Source organism: Heloderma suspectum, chromosome 4 (assembly GCF_057233095.1).
Source record: "Heloderma suspectum isolate Gila_16-S chromosome 4, 16-S_ref, whole genome shotgun sequence".
Taxonomy (NCBI): Eukaryota; Metazoa; Chordata; class Lepidosauria; order Squamata; family Helodermatidae; genus Heloderma; species Heloderma suspectum.
This window is the reverse complement of record NC_139461.1, coordinates 177,624,331-177,650,707: the sequence shown is the minus strand read 5'-3', so window position 1 is coordinate 177,650,707 and position 26,377 is coordinate 177,624,331. Positions and strand designations below refer to the sequence as shown.

The following is a 26,377-nucleotide window of genomic DNA, read 5'->3' as shown; positions in this document are numbered from 1 at the left end:
TCTATATAACACCATTTAGGGAACCCCTCTGCAATGGAGGACTCAAGTACGTTTTCAGGACAGAGGTCCACTTCTGTTAACGAGCTGTGTTAAGAACATCTAAGTCTACTCTTGTGTTTGATATTGTGTGGCCTTCACTGATGGTGCTTGCCTACTGCATTTCAGCTACTTCTCCTCCGTTTCATAAGCAGCTTTCCTTGAACTTTGATTTTAAGTGCTGTAGCATGTGTGTGTGTGTTTTACTCCTTGCTGTTGATGTTATCTTGACTTTTTTGTGTGGTGTTAGTATTTGTTGCTTTATTGTTTGTAGTATATTATGTTTTTAATATATTTCACACCACCCAGAGAACTTGGGTTACTGGACCATTTACGTCCCAGTCCGCCACTGAAGGTCCTGTGAGGGCTCTCTGCTGCAGCTGCCTAATGTGGGATTGGCAGCCACACACAAGAGGACCTTTTCCTTTGCCACCTCTCAATTGTGGAGTGATCTGCCGGTTGAAATGCAGCTGCTGACCTCTTTGAAGTAGGGATGACAGAGAAATCTGCTGCGGATTCAAATGAGGCCAGATTCTTTGGAATCCGGCCTCAGGAATCCGCAGCGGATCAGGACCACTTTCCTCTCACTCCAGGAGGACTGGAGGAGGAACGGCACTCTGCTGCTTCTTGCCAGCCAGAGCCGTTCGTCTCCTCCCTGCCAATCGCCATGTCTTTTTTTAAAAAATGGCCATTGGCAGGATGTGCCCATAGACTTAGACGGAAATAGAGCCGTGAATCTTGTGTATAAGCTTATGGACACATAGACTTAGATGCAAGTTTCATGGCTCTATTGCATCTAGGTCTATGGGCACATCCTGCCAATTGCCTTTTCTTTTCTTTTTTAAAGACATGGCGATCAGCAGGGAGGAGGCGAATGGATCTGGCTGGCAGGAGGGAAGGTGAGTGGCCCCCAAGCCTGTTCCCCCCCAAAAAAACCTTGCAGAGCTGCTCCGGAGGATTCTGGGGGGGAATGGATCGCCTCCCCCCCCCCACAGATTCCCCACTGGAATGGACGGTGGGGAATCCGTACCCCCCTACTTGGAAGGTCTTTAAGCAGGAATTAAAGACTCTGTTATTCTGGCAGGCCTTCCCTTTTTACAATTCTCTTTCCTTTTGCTGACTTTGTATACTGTTTTTAAGCTGTGCTGTTTTATTGTTGGATTTTAAAAAATGTTTTTAGTTCAAAGGTTTTTTGAGATGTATGCTGCTTATATATATTGCCCATATGTTTTTATGTAAATGTTTTTTAAACTTTGTATACTGTATTTTAGGGAGCAGTCCTATGGCCACTAGTCAGCACCTAGACAGCCATAGGATATCTGGTTTTCCGGAAACCACCCTTCCCCCCATTCCGCGCTGCCTCACAAGCAGCACGGAAAAGCCCCATGCTCACAAGAGGAGAACAGAGCAGCCAAAATGGCGGGGAGGGCGGGGAGGGCAGAAATGCCTGTATGACAAATCCAATGTGTCGTACGGCAGCCTCCTCCCCCGCTCTGTCCTCCCACGGCTAGACAGCCACAATTGGTTGTCTAGCCAAATATGCAGGGAGGAAAAGCACAGACGGAACAATCCCCTCCATGCTTCTCCTGCCCTGCATTGGATAGGCAGTCGCCTCCAAGTTCGGATGCTGCCACTAGGGTTGGCGGAGAATTTCTCCCCGAAACTTCAGGGGGCCGAGCGCCAACATGTTCGGCCCCCCGAAGAAGTTTCGGGGAGAAATTCCCCGCCCCCCCGCCCCCCGCATCCCCCCAGGGACGGGACTTACCTTTCCCGAATGTCCCTCCCGGCGGCGGGTCCCGGCAGTGGTTCGGCGGGTCTTCATCAGGGGTGGGGGCAGCAGCCGATCTTTCGACCGGCTGCTGCCGCCGCCATTCCAATAAAAGTAAAAAAAAAACAACGCCCCGTGATAGGCTACGTGACGATTAACGTAGCCTATCATGGCTAGATTTGCAAAGTCAGCCGTGATAGGCTACGTAAATCGTCACGTAGCCTATCACGGGTGACTTTGAAAAAAAAAAGCGCGTACGGCTAATGGCGGCCCCCATAGGGAGCCGCCATTCACGTTCCTTATTTGGTTGCTGTAGTCTACGTAAAGATTTACGTAGACTACAGCGACCAAATAAGGAACGCGAATGGCGGCTCCCTATGGGGGCCACCATTTGTGTACGTGCTTTTTTTGTTGTTTTAAGTCACCCGTGATAGGCTACGTGACGATTCACATAGCCTATCATGGCTGACTTTGCAGATCTAGCCATGATAGGCTATGTTAATCATCACGTAGCCTATCACGGGGGCGTTGTTTTTTTTAACTTTTTATTTCGCGGCCGGGCGAGGCGAGGCACCTCCTCCCCGGCCTGAATTTCGGCCGGGCGAGGCGGGAAGCCTCCCCCCCCGGCCTGAACTTCGGGGGGAGAGCAGCGAAGCGCCTCCCCCCCACCGCGAAAAGCTGCAAGACCAGGTAAGTGGCTTTCGTGCACCCCTAGCGGCCACCTATCTGCATAGGATTGTGCCCTTAATGTTTTAACTACTGCAAACTTCCCAGAGAGTGTCAGCTATGGGGTGGTATAAAAATGTAAATAATAATAATAACAACCACAACAACAACAAACAAACAAACAAACAAACTTTCCACCATCAGAGGTAGTGAATGAGTCACTTCTTTGGGCTTGCTTCCATCCATTTAGTAATTACAAAATAGTAATTATTGCAGAATCACAAATGGAGTGGGCTCCTCTGAGGGTGAATAACTCTCCTCACTTTAAAAAGCGACGGCTTTTAGTGGGATGCATCATGCGTAGGGATGTACGAAAATCACTTACCTGTTTGCGAATTATGTTGATGGTGGGGGAGGCGTTCCGTCCCTCCCCCCAGAATCCTCACCGGGGGGGAGGTGCTCTGTTCCTCCCTCCCAGAATTCTCTGAGGCCGGCTGTGCTCCGCGGCAGCTTCGTGGAGCAGCCGGCCAGGCCCGGCTAGGCCAGAGCCGTCCGCAGCTGGATTTCCAGCCACGGAGGGCTCTGGGTAAAAAAAACAAAACAAAACCGCATACGCAAATGGTGGCGGCTATGGCCGCCGCCATTTGCATTCCTTATTTTTGCGTTCCTACGTAAATATTTACGTAGGCTAAAATGGGGAATCAAAAAGGGACGCAAATAGTGCCCGCTATAGTCTACATAGTCTACGTAAATATTTACGTAGATTAAGAGGGCAAAAATAAGGAATGCAAATGGCAGCATTTTTTAACCCACCCAGCCTGATAGGCTATGTAAAGATTTACGTAGCCTATCACGTCGTGTGTGTGTTTTTTTAAAAAAAACCTAGTCATGATAGGCTATGTAAATCTTTACGTAGCCTATCACGTCTTTCTTTTTCTTTCTTTCTTTTTTTCTTTTACAAGGGTGGAAATGGCGGTGGCGGCAACCACCTGGAAGATCTGCCCCAGGTGAGTCTCATTCTGGGCGGGATCCGGGGGCGCGGGGGGGTGGCAGGCCGTTCCGCCACAGAGTTCGGGTTACCAAATGCACTGGCATTCAGCCTCTCCATGATCCGTGGCAGAATTCTCTGCCATCCGTAATCATGCGCGCATCCCATCATCATCATCATCATTATTATTATTATTATTATTATTATTATTATTGCATGGGGAGATATCAGAAGGGTGGGAACCACTGCTCTAAGGATGCCTTCCTGTCATTTGTTTCAGGTCTATTGGATGCCACAACGTCTTTTAAATAAAGGCTTATCAAATTTGGCTAATTGTTGGAGGTGTAATGCAGTCAATGCTTCCCTTATTCATATGTTTTGGAAACGCCCAATGGCCACCTCCTTTGGGGAGGAAGTTACTGTACAGATAAATTTTGTATTGGAAAGTTCTTTAATATTTATGGATGTAAATGTTCTTTTAAATTACTTACCTGCTTCTTGGAATGTAACACATGGTCAGCGTAAATGGATTTTTTGCACCCTTTCGGTTGCTAAAAGTCTGCTATTACAATATTGGAAGGAGAAAAGCCCACTGTCTATAATGCAATGGACTGAAGGCCTAACAACACAAGCAACATTTGAAAGAGTGCTATATAGGCATAACTTGCAGATGGACTTGTATGTGGATATTTGATGTGCTTTTACCGAAGTGTATGTGCAACCTTTTTTCTCCTTCTTTCTTTCTCGAATATTGTAATATTTGAAACTGAGGATGTTAGAATGTGTTGTGGTATTTTTTTGGGGGGTGTTATGTTTTCAGTTTGTTTTGTTTTGTTAAAACTCACAAAAAAAATGGGGGGGGAGTTTGATAGCTGTTCATTTTGTACAATTTCCCCGTTCACGCAAAATGAACAGTGAGAGCAAATGTGAGTCCAAATTGAGAAGAGCTGAGCAGTGAGCTGATGTCTGGAGAATCCTAGCAAGCTCGGACTTTGCTCATTTGCCCGTCCCTAATGTTTGCTTCTCTTTTATGCCAGTCAACACAGTGGCTTGTCTTTACTTTCTATTCTAACTCATTCTTCCCCTTTTTCTTTCATTCCCTTCCTTCCTCTTTCTTCTCGATTGTAATGTTTGAAACTGAGGATTTTAGAATATGTTACTTTATTTTTTCTATTTCTTATTTTTCTTTTTGTTTTTTCCTTTGGGGGGGTTTGTTACTTTTTTGGTTAGTTTTTTTGTGGTTAAAATTTATAGTTTAAAAAAATGAAACAAGGGGGGGGAAGGATGCCTTCCCGTCATAGAAGCACAGTGCATGCTGGTACTAGGACTTCACTTTGCATTCTCCTGGGCGCCATTTCACAAAGTTCCACACCCATGGAAATGCAATCAAATGGGACAACTGTCAGGGTCTGTTTAATTTACAAGACTTTCAGCCTTGCGAGTGTCCCTTTCCATTTCCAAGCATTATCTTTCATTGTCCTAATTGGTAGTGCCAAAAAGGCTAAATGCAATGTCAGGAAATTAATTTAGATATGATACCGTGGATCTCCATTTCTTTAATTCAGGCTGACATATTCAATTATGGGTCACTCTGTCAATGCCGTTGGACTCACAGAATATCACTGAAGAGGCTAACCAGCGTTTACGAAGTGTGAACATGGGGTGGGAGTGGTAGGGAGTATCAAAATACTCAGAGGTATCAAAAGAAAAGAAAAGGCAACAATCCTTCCACTCCTCCATAATATTACTTTTCTCCTTCTGGAGACAATTATAAGCTCATTCTTTGCTTTTAGCAGATACGCACCTCATCACATTAATCTCAACACATGCTTAACAGTTTAATCCAGCAAGCATCTTGATTATGGCTACCATACTAGAGTACCATTTTGGGTTGTGTGGCCTTGGGCAAATTACACTGACCTTAGGTCCTTACCTGTAAAATTGGAACAACTGGTTAGTGATACAGTGTATTCAGTATGTGAAGAACAATTCCACTTGTGAGGAGGAAGTCTGCCAGTGTGGGTCTCAAGTGAGGCAATCCCGCTCAGGACCAGACTGCCTGACCTGGATGCTATTCTGGATCATCTGCAGTGACTTATCACTGATGGGTGCCACCTTAGAAAAGGAGCATTCAAGTTACTCCCTAGAAGGTCCCCTATTGCATACATGATGGTGCCCCCCCCATATGAAACAAAGCCCTATGAGGAGAGACTGAAAGAACTGGGCATGTTTAGCCTTGAGAAGAGAAGACTGAGAGATATGATAGCACTCTTCAACTACTTGGAAGGTTGTCATAGACAGGAAGGCCAGGATCTCTTCTTGATCATCCCAGAGTGCAGGACATGGAATAATGGGCTCAAGTTACAGGCTGAACATCAGGAAAAATTTCCTGGCTGTTAGAGCAATATGACAATGGAACCAATTACCTAGGGAAGTAGTGGACTCTCCCACATTGGAGGTGTTCAAGATGAAGCTGGACAACCATCTGTCAGGGATGCTCTGACTTAGATTTCTGCATTGATCAGGGGGTTGGACTTGATGGTCTTATAGGCCCCTTCCAATCCTGCTATTCTATGATTCTATGATTCGGGGGGTGGGGTCTAGATAATAATTTCAATGCTCTTTCTAGTCTCCTTTGATTTTATTTTGGTAGGGTTGCCACCAAAACAAAAAGAAGAATGGGGGAGGGGGAGGTGCATAAGGTGTTGCGTAAGATGATGTACTATTAAACCTATTTCATCGAATGGGCAAAACAAGTGTAATGGCTTAACTTAACTATTGCATGGGGAACTAGATAGGCAACATAGTCAGTATTTTATGGGGAACCAGATGAACAATATATCCTGATGCCCTGAACAATACTAAGTTCACATGGTGATGATGATGATGATGATGATGATGATACTGATGATGATGCTATTTATTCACTTTCAAAGCAGAAACAATGCACAGTTAAGCTGTGACTTTGTGCCTTTAAAGGGGCACCAAGTGCTAGGATCTGATCTCAGATTCAAAACAGCACTTCAGAAGATCATATCCTCACATAGGGATGTTGGAGAAATCCGCCACTGACTCCAGTGAGGCCGGATTCTTTTGAATCCAGCCCCCCGGAGTCCACAGCAGAACAGCCTCCCCCCCGCCACCCCCCAAAATCCCCCCCTGGGACAGGCCTACTTGGTGGAGGATGCGGCAGCAGATGTGGTGGCAAATGCAGCAGCAGCGGCTCCAGCTTGTCTTCCGGCTGCTGCAGCCACAAATGGCCGGTACGCCATTTGCGCCCCGCTCTTTGCCATGATAGGCTACGTAAGTATTTACGTAGCCTATCATGGCAAAAGGCAGCCACGCAAATGGCATAGCAGCCACCATTTACATCCCTGCCTTTTGCCGTGATAGGCTACGTAAATACTTACATAGCCTGTCACGGCTTAATGCAAGGGCGCAAATGGCGGCCGCTACGATGGCTGCCATTTGCGGCTGCAGTAGCCTGGCAGTGGCTGGAATCTGGCTGCGGGTGGCTCCAGCTGGCGGCTCTGTGGAGTCACTGCAGAGCGGAGCCCGCTGGGAAGGTTTCTGGGGGGAGGGACGGAGTGCCTCCCTCCACCACGGACACCCCAGATCAGAACGATAACTACATTTCATACATCCCTACCCCCACAAAACGTCCCTCTCTGCTTTTGCCTATAAATGTCTTCAACAAGCAATGGCATTTTTTGGTGAGATGATGGAAAAAATCTGCAGAAATAATAGGGAAGGTTTGAACATCCCTAGTTCTGATCTATCTGATCAGAGTGTTGTGTGCAAGAGGGAGCACAATATTCTGGGGGGATGTGTGATAACATACTTGACATAATAGTTAATCTTGACCTAAAATTACATGTAAGAAATTTACCAGAGTGATGCCCAAGATGTACCAGTGAGGCATAGAAGCGTCACGTCTGAATCATGAGGTAGGTCTGCAGGCATGGGAGACCATAGGAAAGGAGGCTATAATTTCCAGCTCAGAAGCTGAGCTCAATAGCTGAGTCATTAACAAAGATACAGTTCTGTTAGTGGGTTCCTTCCTTGCATAAATGGTCCTTGTACTTGAGCACCAAAGGACACAGTGAACCATGGAAATGCAGAAGAAATGGAATCATATCTGTATTGGTCTCAGCACAGCATATCTTTTCTCCAAAGTCTTGCATGAGACCACACTCATCTTTAAAGGCATATCAGGAACAGATCACATTGGAAAATATGAAGTATTAATTTGCCAGAAACAATTCCCTTCTGAAACTCTCACATTCAAAATATCTTGGGTTTCATCCAGATGTCCTCCAGATCATCTTTGCTTGTAGAAGTGGACTTTCTGCCCCTCCTTCCCATGGCAGTCCCTCCAGGCCCCTGAAAATGCTACACAGAGTTAGGAGACCCTGCTGAATGGGTTGAGATATGGTGTGTGTGGGGAATCCCCCAAATGGGTGGAGGGACCTTCTGTGAGCAGACCCCTTCCTCTCATGGAAGGCCCTTCCACTTGGCAGAAGGCAGATCTGGGATCCAACATCTAAGTTATACAAAGTATCATGATGAACATTATTTTACCCGAGGAAACATTTTGCAGAGAGTTAATGTCATTGCAAAAACATGTTCAAAATTAATATTGGAACCACAAACTTGAAGAAGGTTCCACTTTTCTTCTTGTTATTTGCTGAACAAGGTTGTTGTTGGTGGGGAAATGTTTCAGGACATGTCCCAACACTTTCAATACTGTGGAAAACCAATACAGTGGTGAATAACTTGTGCACTATTCAAGAAATGGGAAGGAAGACATTACTTTCATCAGATGCAGGGGTACAACTAGGGCTGCACTTAGGGCCAGACTTCAGGCCCCACAACTCAGCCCCCCACCCCAGAGACCAGCAGGTGATGAGGACACTAAGGCAGCAGAAGCCAATTCAATTTTATCCCTATAGTCACGATGGTGCTATGGTTTAAGTGAGTTTAAATTAACGCTGTGCCAAAAATGTCTACCACATTTGTTTTGAACATTCTCAATCAATTCGATAGAAAAGAAATTGTTTTCAAAAAGAAATTCAGCAGTGAAGAAAATTTTGGAGAAATTCTCATGGGTTGGGTTTGGGCTTCTTGTGCTTGCCTGAGTTTGGACGCAATCCTATAGGGATAGGTGGCTGCCTCTGAACTCTGGACCACCTATGTGTCATACCGGCATTTCCTCCTTCCCCACCCCGGAACGCCCTCAGAATGCCCCGTTCTGGCCACTCCACACTCGGCAGCTGAAGGGGGGAAGGTCGGTTCTCCAGGGGGAACTGACCTCAGAGTGCAGGCTCTGAGGGCGGTTCCCAGAAACCCACATATCCTATGGCTGTTTAGCTGCTGACTAGCGGGCTATAGGATTGCTCCCTCCAGAGGAGAGCAAGGGGAGCATACGAGTGCTATGCCTTTCATTGTACAATTATCTCTCCAGCAGCCTGTAGCCTCCTCAGCTTCCAACACTTCAATTAAATCCTAGGGGAAAACATCATGAGGCAATTCCTCCCATAGGTTTTTTTTAGACCAAGAAATGCAGGCAGCTAGGAAGGCTCTGGAGAGATGCGTGATAGAAGGAAAACACACATACAGAAAGCTCAGCCACCCTGCGTAGATTAGGTAAGCTCAAAAACACCACAAAAATAAATGAACAAACAACCTGAGAGTGAGGCAGAATAATGGAAGCCTCTTAAATGGGGGAAGAAAACTTTCAGGAAATTGGAGGGCTGGTTTTGGCACAGCACTACCTCCACCTCTCCTCTGGAGCGAGACACAACACTGCATCCCTCACACCTGCATTGTGGTAGGTGCAAAATGGGGGCCAGCCTGCCAACTCAATTGATGCTGTTGCCCCTTGCAGAAGGAAAAAAGAAAGAAGTTGCACTGTACCCCTGTCAATGGTGAGTCCTACCTATAAGAAACTGTTGAGAATTTCTCCTCCCCCTGGAAAAAAATGGTGAAATACCCTCCTTGTCTGCCCACAAATAGGGTAGATAATTTTGAGAGGCTCTTTGTGCACAGCTCTAGTTTAAAATGTGAAGCTGTACATGCTCAGAGTATTTATTTCATCTATCCACCTCTCTCTCTCTCTCTCTCCCCCCCCACCCCATCTATTGGTTGGCAAGCTGTCTTTTATTTGTTTATTCCTCTAAGATATCAGGAATGTAGACACAGTTATAAAGCATGGGATGTTGGTTGGGGCCTTGGGGGTGCAGAGAAATGTTTGTTGTGTGCTGTCTAAAGGGGACCCCCCACACACATTAAGTCCAGAATCTATTACCTACCTGCACCACTGATCAAATGCATTATTCAAGCCATATTTAATGTATTGTGCTCTGCCCAGAGAACACTGGTTATTAGGTCATTTAAAAACACAGTAAATAAATAAATGCTGGTTGATTTAAGTAGTTTTACCACACCCACATAGGAAAAAGACTGGTGCTGGACTAAAAGCCCTAAATAGCCTGGGGCCAGAAGATCTGAAGGCAGTCTCCTTCTTCCACATATGCCTTATTCGTGTGCTGTAAGATTAACTGAGGAGGCCATGTTTATACGGCCATGCCCACATCTATTGGGTCGATGGGTGGGTGGCAAGCATAAGGCAGCCATAAAAAATAAGTTGTGCAAACGTGTCTAGAAGTTGAATACCCTCCTAAAGCTATCTTAGAGTGGATCCTCCAAAAGTTCCCAGAGACATTCTTTTGTGGGTTTCTGAAGCTCAGTGCAAAGGATATCTTTTTCTTCTACTTTTTAAAGCCTTGTTACCCATCTGCTTTTTTTTTTCTTTTTCGTTTTTTGCAGCATTAAGCTTTACTAAATGAATTCAGTCTAGTCCTGCTGAGACCAAGGTGCTCTTTGAGTTACAATGCGGTGCCCGGCAGAGGCGGTGTTTTGTCTCTTGGTTAAAAGAAGTATTGTCACTGCAGCCCACTTCTGCTGATTCTTTTGTTCGAAACATCCTAAGAGAGCCGACTAAAGATATCCACGAAGAAGCTATCCCTGTAGTCTTTTCCTAGCACAACACAGGTTTCTCCTTGAAATCTGGAGAATCCCTAGCTTATGGGGCATTCATCCCCAAGTATAATAGAACTCAATTATACTCTCTGATGGTAACAGGAGTCCAAATTTCTCCATATCATTCACATTTTTAAATCACTTTCTGTAAGAACAGCAACAACAACAACAACAACAACAACAACTTGTTCAAACAGTTGTTGATGCAGTTGGTGAAAACCGACAGACAAAAGGTGTCATGTTGGGCCTTGGAAGCATAGGGTGGCCACTTCTGCATCACCAAAATGATAGGAAATGATTCATCAAAATGAGGACCAGAGGGGACACAGATTCACACAAAGATCGCATGTCCTATTTTATATGTATGGATGCAGACTGAGAAATAATTCCTGCAGTTCTTTTCCAGTAGAAATACAACACCACTCATCACACTGTGGAAGAATGTGATCAGGTGACCTATGTCCCTTGCTCAGTCTACTGTCCCAGCACAGTGGATAGGCAAGTTCAAGACCTCTGTTGCTCTCCCTACTTAGAGTTCTTTATGTTTATGCTTAAACCAGACTTGGACTGGATGGCCTTTCAAATAGAGGACTGTCCTGTGTAAAATAGAACACATGGTTACCCTATGGGAGCACCATGTGTAGGAAGTAATTTGAAAGCTGAAGTGAAACATATACAGTTTGTCCAGCACCCTTACCCCCCCTCCCCAAGAGTCTCAGTGCTCAGAAAAATGTCACATGATCTACCATGCCACATGACTCCATGACTGAAATTGGATCTATTTTAATTCTAAAATGCTTCTGGTGGTGCATGGGAGCTAGCCGTTGGGAAGCAACAATGGCTAATTATACATTAGTAGCACTGCTAATGTATAAATTAGCACTACTGTCTCTCCTTCATGTGTTTCCCTCCCCTGCTTGATAATCTGTATGCCCAAGCCATTTGGCACATCCAATGGCCACCCACACTCCAACATTGTGGCATCCAGAAATGATAAACTCATTCCAGTGGGGACTTCTTCCCCTAAGCCTAAGGGAAATATTAAACCTCCCCTTGTGGCATGGGGAGGTCCCAAAGTCAGTCCCAACTGGGTTTTTTTTTGGGGGGGGGGAGGTAGCTGCTTGTTATGCCTTTACCATTAGGGATGTGTAAACCCACCCCCATCTGGGTTCTCTGGGCACCCGCCCAGCCCCTACCCCGGCTTGCCAGTCTCCAAACTACACTCAAGTCCCTGCCGTGCTCAGAGAGCGGTCCGCACTCACCCCGGCGGCCTTGTCAAGCCCTGCTGTTGCCATTTTTAGAAAAATAAACTGGTGATCGTGAAATGCACATATTTGCATATGCGCAAAAATGCACGTTTTTGCAAATGTGCTTATCTGCATATGCGTGGAAATGTGCATTTTTGCAAATGAACATATTTGCATATGTGTGAATGTGTGCATTCACAAAAATGCACATTTTTGCGCATATGCAAATATGTGCATTTTGTGATCACCAGTTTATTTTTTAAAAAACTGGTGACAGTGGAGCTCAACAAGGCTGCTGGGGTGAGTGTGAGCCCCTCACTGAGCACAGGCAGGGGGCGAGTGGGCACAGAGGCTTGGACAGCGAGGCTCAGGGGTCCAGGCAGGGGGGATTCCACCAGATTCCCAGATGGAATCGGGTGTTGTGCCATCCCTATTTACCATAACATGTGGTTTGGCTGTCAGTGTCCTACTTTTTATTTGTACAATGGTGGGAAGTCTGAAAGAGCCAAATTCTATGTATATTCCAGGAAACTCTATCTGGAATTAAGTGTGCTGCAAATCTGAGAACCATGCAGTTTTGTAGCCATACAATATCTCACAATGCCAGTAATTATCATTTAGCTCATTCAAATGAAAAGGGAAGGGGAGCTGCTCCCACCAGAAATGCCTTTGTGCAGACTCTATTAAAACCACAGAAACACTATTGTTACGCAAGACACAGGAAAGCACTTTTGGGGGCCAAATATCATATTAAACTCATTAGCAGGAGAATGACAAGGCACTCTAATCTGGTTGCTCTTTCTTCACGATAAAGGTGAAAATTACCAGTGCCTCACAGCTTTAAAAATAAGAGTTGATTGAAATTAAATAACTTGATGCTTGTGAATATTCAAGTGTGCTGGCATTGCCTGTGACTGGCCATGTTTCTATGTATCTGGCTTTGCCCAGCATCACTACCTTTTCTTTAAGTGAGACCAGGTCCCCCCTGGAATAGGTCCAAAGGTGGTTTTTGTAGCCATCAAATGTGCTTGGAGTAGCAAGGAAGGATTTCACACATCACCTACAGTGCAGCATCATTAACCCAGATGGTATTGGGAAGTAACAAAACCCTTCCAATTGTTATTAGTAGCTACAATAAATAAGGTTTATGTTCATGTATTGCTAAACCTTCTACTACTGGATAATAAGGCAACAAAAAGAACTGGATTCAACTGAGAATCTTCTAGGTAAAGGTCTCTTTATCCTGAGAAAAGTGGCCAGCCTAAATTTCTCACCTGCTATTTTGGTTGGTCTCTTGCACTTTATACATAATCACAACACCAAGAGCAAAGAACAGTGGTATAGTGGTACAGTTGGAAATGTCACTGCTCTTCATGACCGTCCCCAAGGAGAGTGCAAAAATCCCAGTGACTGTGTTGTAGGGATGGACGGAACACTTACTTTCTGTTCCATTCTGTTTCTGCTGGGGGGGGAGGTGCTCCATCCCTCACCCCGGAATCCTCGGTGGGGGGGAGGCGATCCGGTCCTCGCCCCTGGAATCCTGCCCGGCCAGCTCCATTCCACAGCCAAGCCGCGGAGCCACCAGCCAGCTCCGTCCGCCCGCAGCCGGACATCCGGCCGCTGGGCAGCCCTGCAGGGACGCAAATGGCAGCTGTCGTAGCCACCACCATTTGCGTCCCTGTATTTAGCCATGATAGGCTACGTAAATATTTACATAGCCTATCACGGCAGGGGGAAAAAAAACCAGCGTACACAGATGGCGGTAGCCACCGCCATTTGCGTACGCTGAGTTTTTTTCCCCCTGCCGTGATAGGCTATGTAAATACTTATGTAGCCTATCACGGCCTCCGCAGGGATGCAAATGGCGTCCCTGCATTAGCCATGATAGGCTACATAAGTATTTACATAGCCTATCATGGCTATGAAGAGGAAGCGAATGGCGGCCGCAGGACGGCCGCCATTCTCAAAGCAGCACGGACGGGAGCAGGTAACTGCTCCATTTCGTGTGCCTTTTGTGGGTTGGGGGCGGTGGGGACTTCGTCCCGTGTGCCTTTCGTGGGTTGGGGGGGCTTCATTCCGCGATGGATTTCAGGGGGCCAAATGCACTGGCATTTGGCCTCACCGAGATCCGTCGCAGAATTCTCTGACATCCCTAATGTGTTGAGCCATGTAAAAAACAACAACAACAAAAAACAGTTTTAGCAGTTTTATCTCCTCCAACAGCAGGTCTTTTATAGAATGACCAGGTCTTAATTTCCCATTCAAGACCAAGCCATCCCAAAATACTTTGCATTACAACAGGAACAATATATTGTTGCTGAGAACATTCATCTCCCGCCCCCGGCTACTTTGAAAATTGCAGCTAAGCTTAGAGGAACAGGGAATTCTGAAGGGGATGGCAGATAAAGTCAGTGTCCCTGCTAATGAAGAAGTGCTAGTGACACATCCTTTTCAGTCGTGACTCCACTGGCAAAATAATAAATTTTCTAGGGATGGGAGAGAATTTCTCCCCGAAATCGGGGGCCGAGCGCCAACGCATTCGGTCCTCCGAAGGTTGTTCGGGGAGAACTTCTCCGCTCCTCCGCCCCCCCCCCCGGGATGGGACTTACCTTTCACGAATGTCCCTCCCGGCGGCGGGTCCCAGCGGCGGTTCGGCAGGTCTTCGTCGGGGGGGGGGCGGCAGCCGGTCTTTCGACCAGCTGCCACCGCCACCATTACAAGCAAAGTAAAAAAAAAAATGCCCCTGTGATAGGCTATGTAACGATTAACGTAGCCTATCATGGCTAGATTTGCAAAGTCAGCCATGATAGGCTATGGGAAGCCTCCCCCCCCGGCCTGAATTTCGGCCAGGCGAGGAGGGAAGCCTCCCCCCCCGGCCTGAACTTCGGGGGGAGCAGCAAAGCGCCTCCCCCCCACCGCGAAGCAAGCTGCGAGACCAGGTAAGTGACTTTCGTGCACCCCTAAAATTTTCCATATCTACCATTAGGGGTATACAAATTCCCCACCGTCCATTCCGGTGGGGAATCCATCCAGGGGGGAGGTGATCCATTTGTCTCCCCCCTGGAATCCTCCAGAGCAGCTGCGCTCCACAAAGATTATGCAAAGCCACCTGACTTGAGGGCCACTTACCTCCTGGACCCGTCCTGCTCGCCTCCGCACCAATCGCCTTTAAAAAAAATGGCGATCGGCAGGATGTGCTCATAGACTTATACACAAAATAGAGCCATGAATCTTGTGTATAAGTCTATGGACACATCCTGCCGTTCACCTTAAAAACAAAAACAAAAAAGGTGATTGGCGCAGAGGGGAATGGCTCCTGTTGAGCAAGCAGCCAAGTGCCATTCCACACGGAATCCTCCTGGAGCGGAGATAAGTGGGGCCAATCTGCCACACATTCTGGAGGCTGGATTCCAAAGAAACTGCCCTCATTTGAATCTGTGGTGGAGTTCTCTAACATCTCTATGTACCATCTATCTACCTGTCAATTATATATCAATATCTAAAGTACTAGGCAACTAGCCCCATGTGCTCATGGATGCTTTGGACTTCTGCTTTTCAAACATGCCACTTGAGAAAGTAGATTTCTGGAAAAATACATATAAAAGCATATAAAGTGGCCCAAATGGCTAGGGAAGGGCAGACGTCCCACAGTTTGGGTCCTCTGGGTACCTGCCGAGCTGCCTGCCTCTCACCCTGGTCCCATCCACGAGTGCTGCAAGTGCCATCTTGAGAAAGAAAATGGTGATTGCAAATATGCGCACATTTAATCTTATGCAAGATGGTGCTGTGAATGGCCAATATAAGCAAGATTACAGGTGTAAATGGGCCATTTACCCTGTGGTATATTAGCCCTTCATGGTGCCATTTTGCATAAGATTAGATGTGTGCATATTTGTGATCGCCATTTTGTTTTGCTAAATGGTGTTCACAATGCTCATGGATAGGTCCAGGGTGAGTGCGGGCAGCTCGACAACTGCATGCGCAGGGGCGGGGGGACTCAAGCAGGGGCAGGGGATCGGTGGGAGCAGTTCAGGGGCATGGGCAGGGGGGAGTCCGCCAGACTCCTGGACCCAATCAGGCAGCCTTGCCATCCATACCGGTGGCTGCTTTTTCTGAGAATAGAAGTTTTGAGCAATTTTGACTGAGAAACTGGTGCATGGTGGAGGTGGTGGGTAACACTTCCCCACCAGCCATCCCCCCCACAAAAAATCCCTCCCCTCCCTTGCTTTCCCCTCTGCAGGTTCTAAACTCAGGCAACACATTCTTGGAAGCCAGCTGGGAGAGGAAGCTGCTCAGAGTGATTTGGAACAACAACAACAACAACAACAGGTGGTGGAGCTCAAGCACACACTCCCATCCTGCAATATTCCTACACAAAGTTGCTATTCCCAAAACTACTCTTTTCAGGAAAAGCAGTCATTACATGCAGTTATATGTAACACATAGTTTGTTCCTATACCTGGGGAGAATTTCAGAGTTTATGATACAGCAAGTAGTGTCTGCCCTTCAAATCAACAATCTGGGTTTTGTGAGTGTGTCCTCAGGCTGTCTTGAGTTTCCACCCACCACACACACACACACACACACAAACACACATCTATATACAGAGTGGCCCAAAAGTAGGTATACAGTATAGTTTATTTGCATTTTATTATATTGTTTATTACATTTACATTTGTTTAACACTGTTTAATCTCGTAAGTGCTTGAAATGTATTCCATTCCTCGAACCTGTCCAGAACACCTTCGCTGGACAGTGAACCCCACACTGTGACACCTGGCTGGTTCAGTTGAGATGTGATAGTCAAATGAGGATTTTCATCTGCCCAATACACACAGTTATGCCTGTTCACGTGGCCTGACAACTTGAAAGAAGCCTCATCTGACCAGTTGATCTCATCAAGAAGGTCTGGTTCGTTAGAGATTTGGTTACGCATCATCTCACAGATTTGCAACCGATGGTCTGGGTCGTCCTCCAGAAGACCATGTAACAGTCTTGGATGGTACGGCTTCAATTTCAATTTACGTATTAAGCATTGCAAGGACGTTCTAGGTATGGATAGCTGCTTAGATGCATGTCATGTGGTGTGGACTTTTTTGGACTGTTCACAAATGTCAAAGCAACTCTCATCTCATTTTCCTCTGTCATAGGCATCCTAGGATGTCCAGATTTCAGTGCATTAGCCACTGCACCTGTTGCTTCAAATTTATCTCTAAGACGATAAATTGTCAGACGTGTTGGTGGAGGAGTGTCAGATGCTTCTTGCCATGCTGTGCGCACCCGCTCGGCATTTTCAGTCTTCCAGTACTGCTTTAGAATCCACTTTCTTTGTTCTTGACTCAAGTTCACTGCCATCATTCACAATATCAGTAAAAAAACAACAACTAAACAACTAAACAACTGTATATCTACTTAAGGGCCTCACTCCCCTCACTCCCTACACTTCTCATTTAACTGTCACTCCCTGTCACTCACTCTTCCCAACTTTCATTCTGACTCCACCCACACATCACACATTCTCTCCCCCTCCCATCAACATTCTGAACAACTGTATACCTACTTTTGGGCCACCTGGCACATTCAATAAAAAAACAGCAACATGTTAACTATTATTTTCTGCTCAGAAGTTTAAATCAAGTTACAGCTAAAACCTACTCTCTGGGAGGTACTCTGGCCACAGATAGGAAGCTAGCACAAGAAACAAATATGGATTATATCTTTGGGTAATGATAGTACACACATTTCTAATCGTATTGGGAAGCACTTGCCAAAAAGTCCCAGTTGTCTATGGCTTCTGAATGAATGTCTGCTGTATGTTTAGAAACATCTGTCTCCACTTTATACTGTTCACTGCTGCAAACACCAGTGTATGGGTTGTCCAGTGTTAGTCCTAAGAAGACCCACTGAAATAAAAGGGACTTATAGACTAACATTGGATACAACCCTATATGTGGAAAATATACTTGATGTATATCGCATGAAATGGACATTGCCTTTCAGCTGTGACTAGAACTGGGACACTCTGGATCTGCGTTCCACTGCCCCTTGTAGCAAGCTATTTAAGGCCACAGAGAGAAGCCTTGGGCAGTTATGTTATCATTCCAAAAACACTATAGAGTTTTGTGGCACCCTGAAGCCTCTTTGTTGTTCTTACTACAACAGAAGGCTACCCCTTCTGGAAGTTATTAGTACCATTTCAGGTTACAACATAGCCTAACTCACCAAGGCAGCTTCCTTTGTTTCACTCTGCCCAGGATTTAAATGCTTTGGGGTCAAACCTAGGCCTTTTCTCATTCTGGCAACACCAGATTATGGCCTTGTCTGTGAAAACTCCCAAGGTGCTTTAGGGGCCTACACTTGCCAGCTCTTTAGCCCAACCTGATACACACAATGGATTGCTTTTGATGAGACAGCGAACTCCACATAGGGTGGCCATGTGTCTCATTTTACAGTGGACAGTCCTCTGTTTGATGGGCTGCCAGGGGACTGTCCTCTATTTTGAAGGTGTCCTCTATTTTGAACATGTCCTGTATATAAAGAGCTGTCCAGTTCAAGGCCGGTATAAAGGGAAAGAGCCATCAGAAGAAAGAGCTGGGAATTAAAGATGTCCATCAACTGCACCTGGACAGAAGACTGAGCAAGGCACACAGGTTATCTGGCCACAGTCTTCTTCCACACTATGGTGAGAAGCACTGTATTTCTATTCATTCATTCATTCATTCATTCATTTCTATACTGCCCAATAGCCAAAGCTCTCTGGGTAGTTCACAAAAATTAAAACCAAAAAGCACATAGTAAAACAATGTAAAATATAAAAGCATTAAAACCACAATATAACAATACAACCAGAATAAAACCTAGCAGCAATGCAGAGATTTAGAATACAGATTTAAAACAGCAAAGCTAAAAGACTAGGAAGCTAAAATGCTAAAATGCCTGGGAAAATAAAAAAAACTCTTAACCTGGCACTGGAAGGAATACAATGCAGGTGCCAGGCGAACTGCACTAGGGAGCTCATTCCACAGCCTGGGTGCCACAGCAGAAAAGGCCTTCTCCCTAGTAGCCACCTGCCTCACTTTCTTTGGCAGGGGCTCATGGAGAAAGGCCAATGATCTTAATGTCGGGGCAGGCACATAAGGGAGGGGGCGATCCTTCAGATAACCTGGCCCCAAGCTGTTAAGGGATTTGAATGTTAATACCAGCACTTTGAATCGAGCCCAGAAATGGACTGGCAGCCAGTGTAGTTGGAAAAGTACTGGCGTAATATGAGCTCATTGGTCAGTCCCTGTTAACAATCTTGCTGCCCAGTTTGGACAAGCTAAAGTTTCCAGACCATTTTCAAAGGCAGCCCCACATATAATGCATTGCAGTAATCCAGATGAGAGGTTATCAGAGCATGGATAACTGTAGCTAAGCTATCTCTGTCCAGATAAGGGCGTAGTTGGTATACCAGCCTGAGATGATAAAAAGTGCTCCACTGCACTGGGTTCACCTGTGCCTCAAGTGACAGTTCTGGGTCCAAGAGCACCCCCAAACTATGAACCTGATCCTTTAGGGGGAGTGCAACCCCCTCCAGAGCAGGTTGAATACCACCTAGCCAGGTAGACAAACCACCCACTAACAGTACCTCTGTCTTGCTGGATTGAGTTTCAGTTTATTGGCCCTCATCCAGTCCATTACCGTGCCCAGGCACTGATTCAGAACAGCCACTGCCTCACCTGGGTTTGATGAGAAAGAGAGGTAGAGCTGGGTCTCATCTGCATATTTAATTGAGAATAATTTCTAAATTTCGAGCTGTACATATAAATTAGCATATGCAAACATTATGCAAATTAGCATCCTCTGTTTCGTTATGCGTGTCCTCTTTTGGGGAGATTCGTAAGTGGCCACCCTAACACAGCAGTAACTGTTTTAACAGCCACTGTGTGGTGTGAAAAAACAGTTGTCTGAATATATCCAACCAAATCATCAATCTGAATACCAATTTCAGCTGTGCTGGCATATATTTCTTTCTTGTCAGGTGAAGGAATAATCTCCTGCAGTATGATGGACATGGGGATGGGAAGGTAGTACACTTAGGGATAGGGGTGGACAAAAGTCACTTACCTTTCGTCGAAGCTTGTTCGCAGTGGGGGGAGGCGCTTCGCTGCTCCCCCCGCGAAGTTCAGGCTGGGGGGGAGGCTTCCCGTCTCACCCCGGCCGAAATTCAGGCTGGGGGGGAGGCTTCCCACCTTGCCCCGGCCGAAATTCAGGCCGGGGAGGAGGCTTCCCGCCTCGCCTGGCCGTGAACTCGAAAGTTTAAAAAACAAACAAACACGCCCCCGTGATAGGCTACGTGACGATTAACGTAGCCTATCACGGCTAGATCTGCAAAGTCAGCCGTGATAGGCTACGTTAATCGTCACGTAGCCTATCATGGGTGACTTTAAAAAAAAAAAGCACATACGCTAATGGCGGCCCCCATAGGGAGCCGCCATTCGCATTCCTTATGTGGTCGCTGTAGTCTACGTAAAGATTTACGTAGACTACGGCGAAAATAAGGGCAATGCAAATAGTGTTGCCCTTATTTTCACCGTAGTCTACGTAAATCTTTACGTAGACTACAGCGACCAAATAAGGAACGCGAATGGCGGCTCCCTATGGGGGCCGCCATTATCCGTACGCGCTTTTTTTTTTTTTTTAAACTCACCCGTGATAGGCTACGTGACGATTAACGTAGCCTATCACGGCTGACTTTGCAGATCTAGCCATGATAGGCTATGTTAATCGTCACGTAGCCTATCAGGGGGCGTTTTTTTTTCTTTTATTGGAATGGCGGCGGCGGCAGCCAGTCAAAAGACCAGCTGCCGCTCCCGCCCCGCACGAACACCCACCGAACCGCCGGCCGGACCCGCCGCCGGGAGGGACATTCGGCGAAGGTAAGTCCCATCCCGGGGCGGGTTCGGGGGGCGGGGGGGCGGAGGATTTCTCCCTGAAACTTGTTTGGGGGGCCGAACACATTGGCGCTTGGCCCCCCGAAGTTTCGGGGAGAAATTCTCCGCCATCCCTACTTAGGGATGGCAGAGAATTCTGCCACGGATCTCGGTGAGGCCGAATGCCAGTGCATTCAGCCCCCCGAAATCTGTGGCGGAACGGCCTGCCACCCCCCCGCCACCCTGCCGATCCACCCCAGGATGAGACTTACCTGGGGCGGATCTTCCTGGCGGCGGTGGCTCCGGCGGCTGCTGCGGCAGTGGTGGCTGGTTTTCCGACCGGCTGCCACCACCGCCATTTCCAGTCTTGGTAAAAAAAAAAAAAAAAGATGTGATAGCCTACGTAAATCTTTATGTAGCCTATCATGGCTGGGTGGGTTTAAAAACAACAACACCCACGTACGCAAATGGCGGCGGCTACGGCCGCCGCTATTTGCGTTCCTTCTTTTTGGTCGCCTTAGTCTACGTAAATATTTACATAGACTATGACGGCGAAAATAAAGGGAATACAAATAGCGTAGCGGGTGCTAATTGTGTCCCCTTTTGATTCACCTTTTTAGCCTACATAAAAATTTACGTAGACTATGACGGCGAAAATAAAGGGAACGCAAATAGCATAGTGGGCGCTATTTGCGTCCCCTTTTGATTCACCATTTTAGCCTACGTAAATATTTACGTAGGCTAAAATGGTGAATCAAAAAGGGATGCAAATAGCACGTGCTACGCTATTTGTGTTCCCCTTTATTTTCGCCGTTATAGTCTACGTAAATATTTACATAGACTAAGATGGCCAAAAAGAAGGAACGCAAATGGCGGCGGCCGTAGCCGCTGCCATTTGCGTACGCAGTTTTTTTTTTTTTACCTAGAGCCCTCCACGGCCTGAAATCCGGCAGTGGACGGCTCTGGCCTAGCTGGGCCTGGCTGGCCCCTCCGCAGAGCTGCTGCGGAGCACAGCCGGCCATTCGAGGATTCCGGTGGGGAGGAACAGAACACCTCCCCCCCACCATAAACATAATCCACGAACAGGTAAGTCACCTTTGTACATCCCTAATACACTTAACAAACAGCTTGGAAAGTCACCATTACTTTCAGGATGCCTCACCATGCACTCTGATATCTGCCTTTTCACGCTGTGTCAAGTGATGGACTTTGGTCTTCTGCAGTTGATGAGCAGGCTAAGGAGAGGCGGCATGCCAGACGTGATGATGTTTAGGCTTTGTTTCACTTTTGTTAAAAGATGAGTACCCGGGGAAAGATGTTTTTGGGTGGCAGCCATGAAATAAGAATAAGAATAAGAATAAGAATAAGAATAAGAATAAGAATAAGAATAAGAATAAGAATAATTATTAAAGTAGTGTAGCATGGTGCTGAGTGTAACAAACAATGAATAATGACAAGCAATGAGTTGAAAGCATGAATACATGGGAATGTGTTGAAGGGGTTTTTGATGAAGAGAGATTTGACTATTGATATGCAAGCATCAGATAAATTGGATGAAATGTTGCACAAAATGAGGTATCTGAGGTCTAATTCTCATCACAGGTTTGGACTTCCCCAATTCAGGAGGCAGGTACTAATATGAGGGAATCCTCCTCCATAAACAATAAAACGAAAGTCTTCATACAGATAACTGGATGTCACAGAGATGGGTTCAAGCCTGGCCCTTGTCCTGAGACACTAGTTTTCTATGGACAAGGATTTTTTTTTTTAATTGTAGGAATATTGAATCACATGAGCCCCCATCTGCAGACTGAAGTACTGTGGACCAGACAGAAGTTTACCCCCTCCTGATAAATCCTCCTGATAAATATCCCTAGTTTTATTGAAATTTGCTTTGAATGTCATTTGAAACCTGATGACAACCTCGACTGGCCAAGATCTTCTGACATATCTCTCCAATTTCAATAAAACTCTTTTGGCTTCCCTTCTTCCCACTGATATTTCAGCTGAGAATGAACCTTCAAATTCTCTTTGAATTTTGCTTTTGAGTGAAATGTCAGTGGAATTCTATGTGTCTCTGTGTTTGTGGGGAAGTCTTTCCAGCACTGCCACCAGCTATGGGGAAACTGTTCCTTCACTGGGCAATCTCAATGGTAGGGTTTCTTTTCTATTATTCTCTTTTCTTTTTTTGCAAATACTTATATTTTGGGGCTTAAGGAACCCTCTGCCTCTATAACTCAGAATTCCACAAGTTGACCCTTTTCCACTGCCACCAATTGTCTTAGAGTACTTTAAAACCTCCTAGTGGCATGGTATAAGAGGCTTAGTCATGAGATGGGCATCAACACTAGAGGCAAGATGAACTATTAAACAAGTAATTTATTAAAGGGCTATTTTGTACGTAAGGCGATACTAATATTTACGTTGGGGTTTTCAAAAGACTGCTTACTGACAGTTCTTAAGGACTCAGGATACACTGTTCCTGCCAGAAGCCTCTTAGGGAGCAATCCTATGGCCACTAGATACCATCTAGAGGGCCATAGGATATGCTCTTTTCCAGGAACTGACCTCGGAGTCCACGCTCTGAGGTCGGTTCCTGGAAAACTGACCGCCCCCCACATCCGCACTGCTTCGGAGGCAGTGAGGAGAAGCCCCATCCTCCGCGCTTGGAAGAGGAACATGGAACGATGGAAAAGGGGTGTTCCAGGGCAGGGAGAGTGGAGCTGCGCGTACAATGTGTCGTGCGGCAGCTTCCTCCCCAGCCACCACCTCCCCTGCCATTAGAGAGTCGAAAATGGCTGCCTAGCGAAAAACAGCAAGGCAGGAGAGGCACGGAGGGAACGATCCTCCGCTGTGCCTCTCCTTCCTTGCTTTTGTTGCACAAATTATACTTAAGTTCGTTCCCTCTAGGAGGGGTATGCCAATATCCCCTTAGAGTAGGGATGGCAGAGAATTCTGCCACGGATATCAGTGAGGCCGAATGCCAGTGCATTCGGCCCCCCCGAACTTCATGGTGGAACGGCCTGCCCCCCCGCCCCCCCGCGGATCCCCACCGGGATGAGACTTACCTGGGACAGATCTTCCGGGCAGCGATGGCTCTGGCAGCTGTGGCAGCAGCGGCAGCGGCGGCAGCTGGTCTTCCAACCGGCTGCCGCTGCCACTATTTCCAGTCTTGTTAAAAAAAAAAAAAAAAAAAGATGTGATAGGATACGTAAAGATTTACATAGCCTATCATGGCTGGGTTAAAAAAAAATGACGTGATAGGCTACGTAAATCTTTACATAGCCTATCATGGCTGGCTGGGTTAAAAAAAAATAAAAATGCGTACGCAAATGGCAGTGGCTACAGCCGCTGCCATTTGCGTTCCTTATTTTGGGCTGTCTTAAGATGGCGAAAATAAGGGGAATGCAAATAGCACCCGCTACACTATTTGCGTTCCCCTTATTTTCGCCGTAGTCTACGTAAAGATTTACGTAGACTACAGCGACCAAATAAGGAACGTGAATGGCGGCTCCCTATGGGGGCCGCCATTATCTGTACGGGTTTGTTTTTTTTTTTAAGTCACCTGTGATAGGCTACGTGACGATTTACGTAGCCTATCACGGCTGACTTTGCAGATCTAGCCATGATAGGCTACGTCAATCGTCACGTAGCCTATCATGTTTTTGTTTTTTTTTTACTTTTTAGTTCGAGGCTGGGCGAGGCAAGGCACCTCCTCCCCGGCCTGAATTTTGGCCGGGCAAGGTGGGAAGCCTCCCCCCCAGCCTGAATTTCGGCTGGGCGAGGCGGGAAGCCTCCCCCCCCGGCCTGAACTTCACGGGGGGAGCAGCGAAGCGCCTCCCCCCCACCGCGAAAAGCTTCGAGGACAGGTAAGTGACTTTCATGCACCCCTAGATGGTGCCTCTTTGGTTCTATCAATCCCCCCTTAAAAGCCTTTAATCGAGCATTAAACACATTAGTCAGCTGTACCTCAAAAACCTTTTTTCCTAGGCAGGTGATGGACTTCATGGATTTATAATATTCTTCCCCTAAAGAAGTTCTAAAAACTGTTTGGCCATTTTCTTGATAACAAGATTGCCCCGCTCTCACTACTCCATTGGAAAGTAGTCCTAGGACCCACAGCCGCTTCATTTTCGGCGAAAAAGTCTCTTCAGCCCTTCAAGAGCCTGATAGTTCCACGCTGTCTCTAAATCTTGCCCTGTGCCTCCCCGAGCATCCGGGGTCAGGGAGGGCAGAGGGTTGTTGCTTGTGGACCCCGGGTTTTCTTGGGGACAGGATGCAGAGGTTTGGTATGGATACTTTTTATCCTAGTGTGATGAGTCCACCTATCCCACTCCAAAAGTTTTACTGCTGTGTGGCTAGTCAGGGCCACAGTATAGGGTCTGTCCCACCTGGCAGTCAGGGGCTCCTTTTTCACTTTTTGACCAGTACTTTGTGGACGGTCTGGTCAAGCCGCAAAGACTGGAACTCGGCGGCGTGGTGGTGTAACAGAAACAAAACAGACTGCAAACCAGTAGCATGGTCCCACAACATTTGCTTTCCCACCCAGGGGCAGAACTTGGGGTGGCCGCCCAAACATGAGCTCAAAAGGGGACAACTTAATCCCTTTGCGGGGTGTTTTCTGGATTTTAGTTAGGGGGAGGGGGAGGGCCCATAATCCTGGCAAAGCACACCTGCCACACACACCCCCTTCACTCATGCACAAAGAGGCAGAAGGCCTTGGCAGGATTTGGGGTCATCAAGGCCAGGGAGACATTTGGGACCATTTAAGCTCTTGAAAGACTTTTTCCATATCCCTGGTCCAAGCCCAATTGAGCACCCCTTCTTTTGTCAAGGATTCATAGAGTGGCTTAGCCTTGCCACCATATTCTGCAATCCATAAGCAACAGAATCCGGTGAGGCCCAAGAATGCCCGAAGTTCAGGTGGGCAAGTCGGGGAGGGGTAGTCTTGAATGGCCTGTATTTGGCTATGATCAAGGGGTGCCAGCCCCTTGAGATTTTATAGCCTAAAAAGGTCACTTCAGCTTTTACGAGTTGCGCCTTTTTGCCAGAGACTTTGTACCCGCAGGTGGGTTCACAGTCTTGCGGGGTCTCTGCGGCAATCAACAGGTCGTCACAATACTGTAAGACCTGGCCTTTTTCCAGGCCCCCCTTCCAGGCAGCCAGGTTTCTTTGCAGTTGGAACCCAAAAATCTCAGGAGCGCATGTGAGCCCCTGAGGCACTACTGTCCACATTAGCTGGGTCTTGTGGTGGGTGTCAGGGTCTTCCCATTCAAAGGCAAACAGGGGCTGGACCATTTCATGGAGAGGTATTGAGAAGAATGCATCCTTCAAGTCTAAGACAGAAAAGCAGGTGCTCTAATGGGGGTGTTGTACGGGGAAGTTCCTTCATGGAGCCATCCACAAGCCTTGAATTTCTCAATGAGGGGTTTCAGGCCTTTCCAGGTAGCCAGTTTCATTGGGTACTGATGGACCTTGACAGGGCGATGGCCGGGCTTTAGAGTAAAAACAACGGGGGCTGCAGTCTTTGCCTGGGCCCATCCTTTGTTCTCAGCCCAGGCAGTAGGGCTGGACGAAAGTCCCTTACCTGTCGTCAAAGGACGTTCGCGGTGGGGGGGAGGCGCTTCGCTGCTCCCCCCGCGAAGTTCAGGCCGGGGGGGGAGGCTTCCCGCCTCGCCCCGGCTGAAATTCAGGCCGGGGGGGAGGCTTCCCGCCTCGC

The 26,377-nt window shown here is 46.9% G+C and overlaps 1 long non-coding RNA gene across 1 annotated transcript; it reads left to right on the top strand.

The window, feature by feature from the left end:
* The first annotated feature begins 865 nt into the window (after positions 1–865).
* On the top strand, positions 866–17,356 carry LOC146347807 (uncharacterized). Its single transcript, XR_014789897.1, has 4 exons — positions 866–935; positions 3,433–3,477; positions 15,987–16,748; positions 16,897–17,356. It is a non-coding gene; the product is annotated as an uncharacterized LOC146347807 (long non-coding RNA).
* Positions 17,357–26,377: the final 9,021 nt, after the last annotated feature.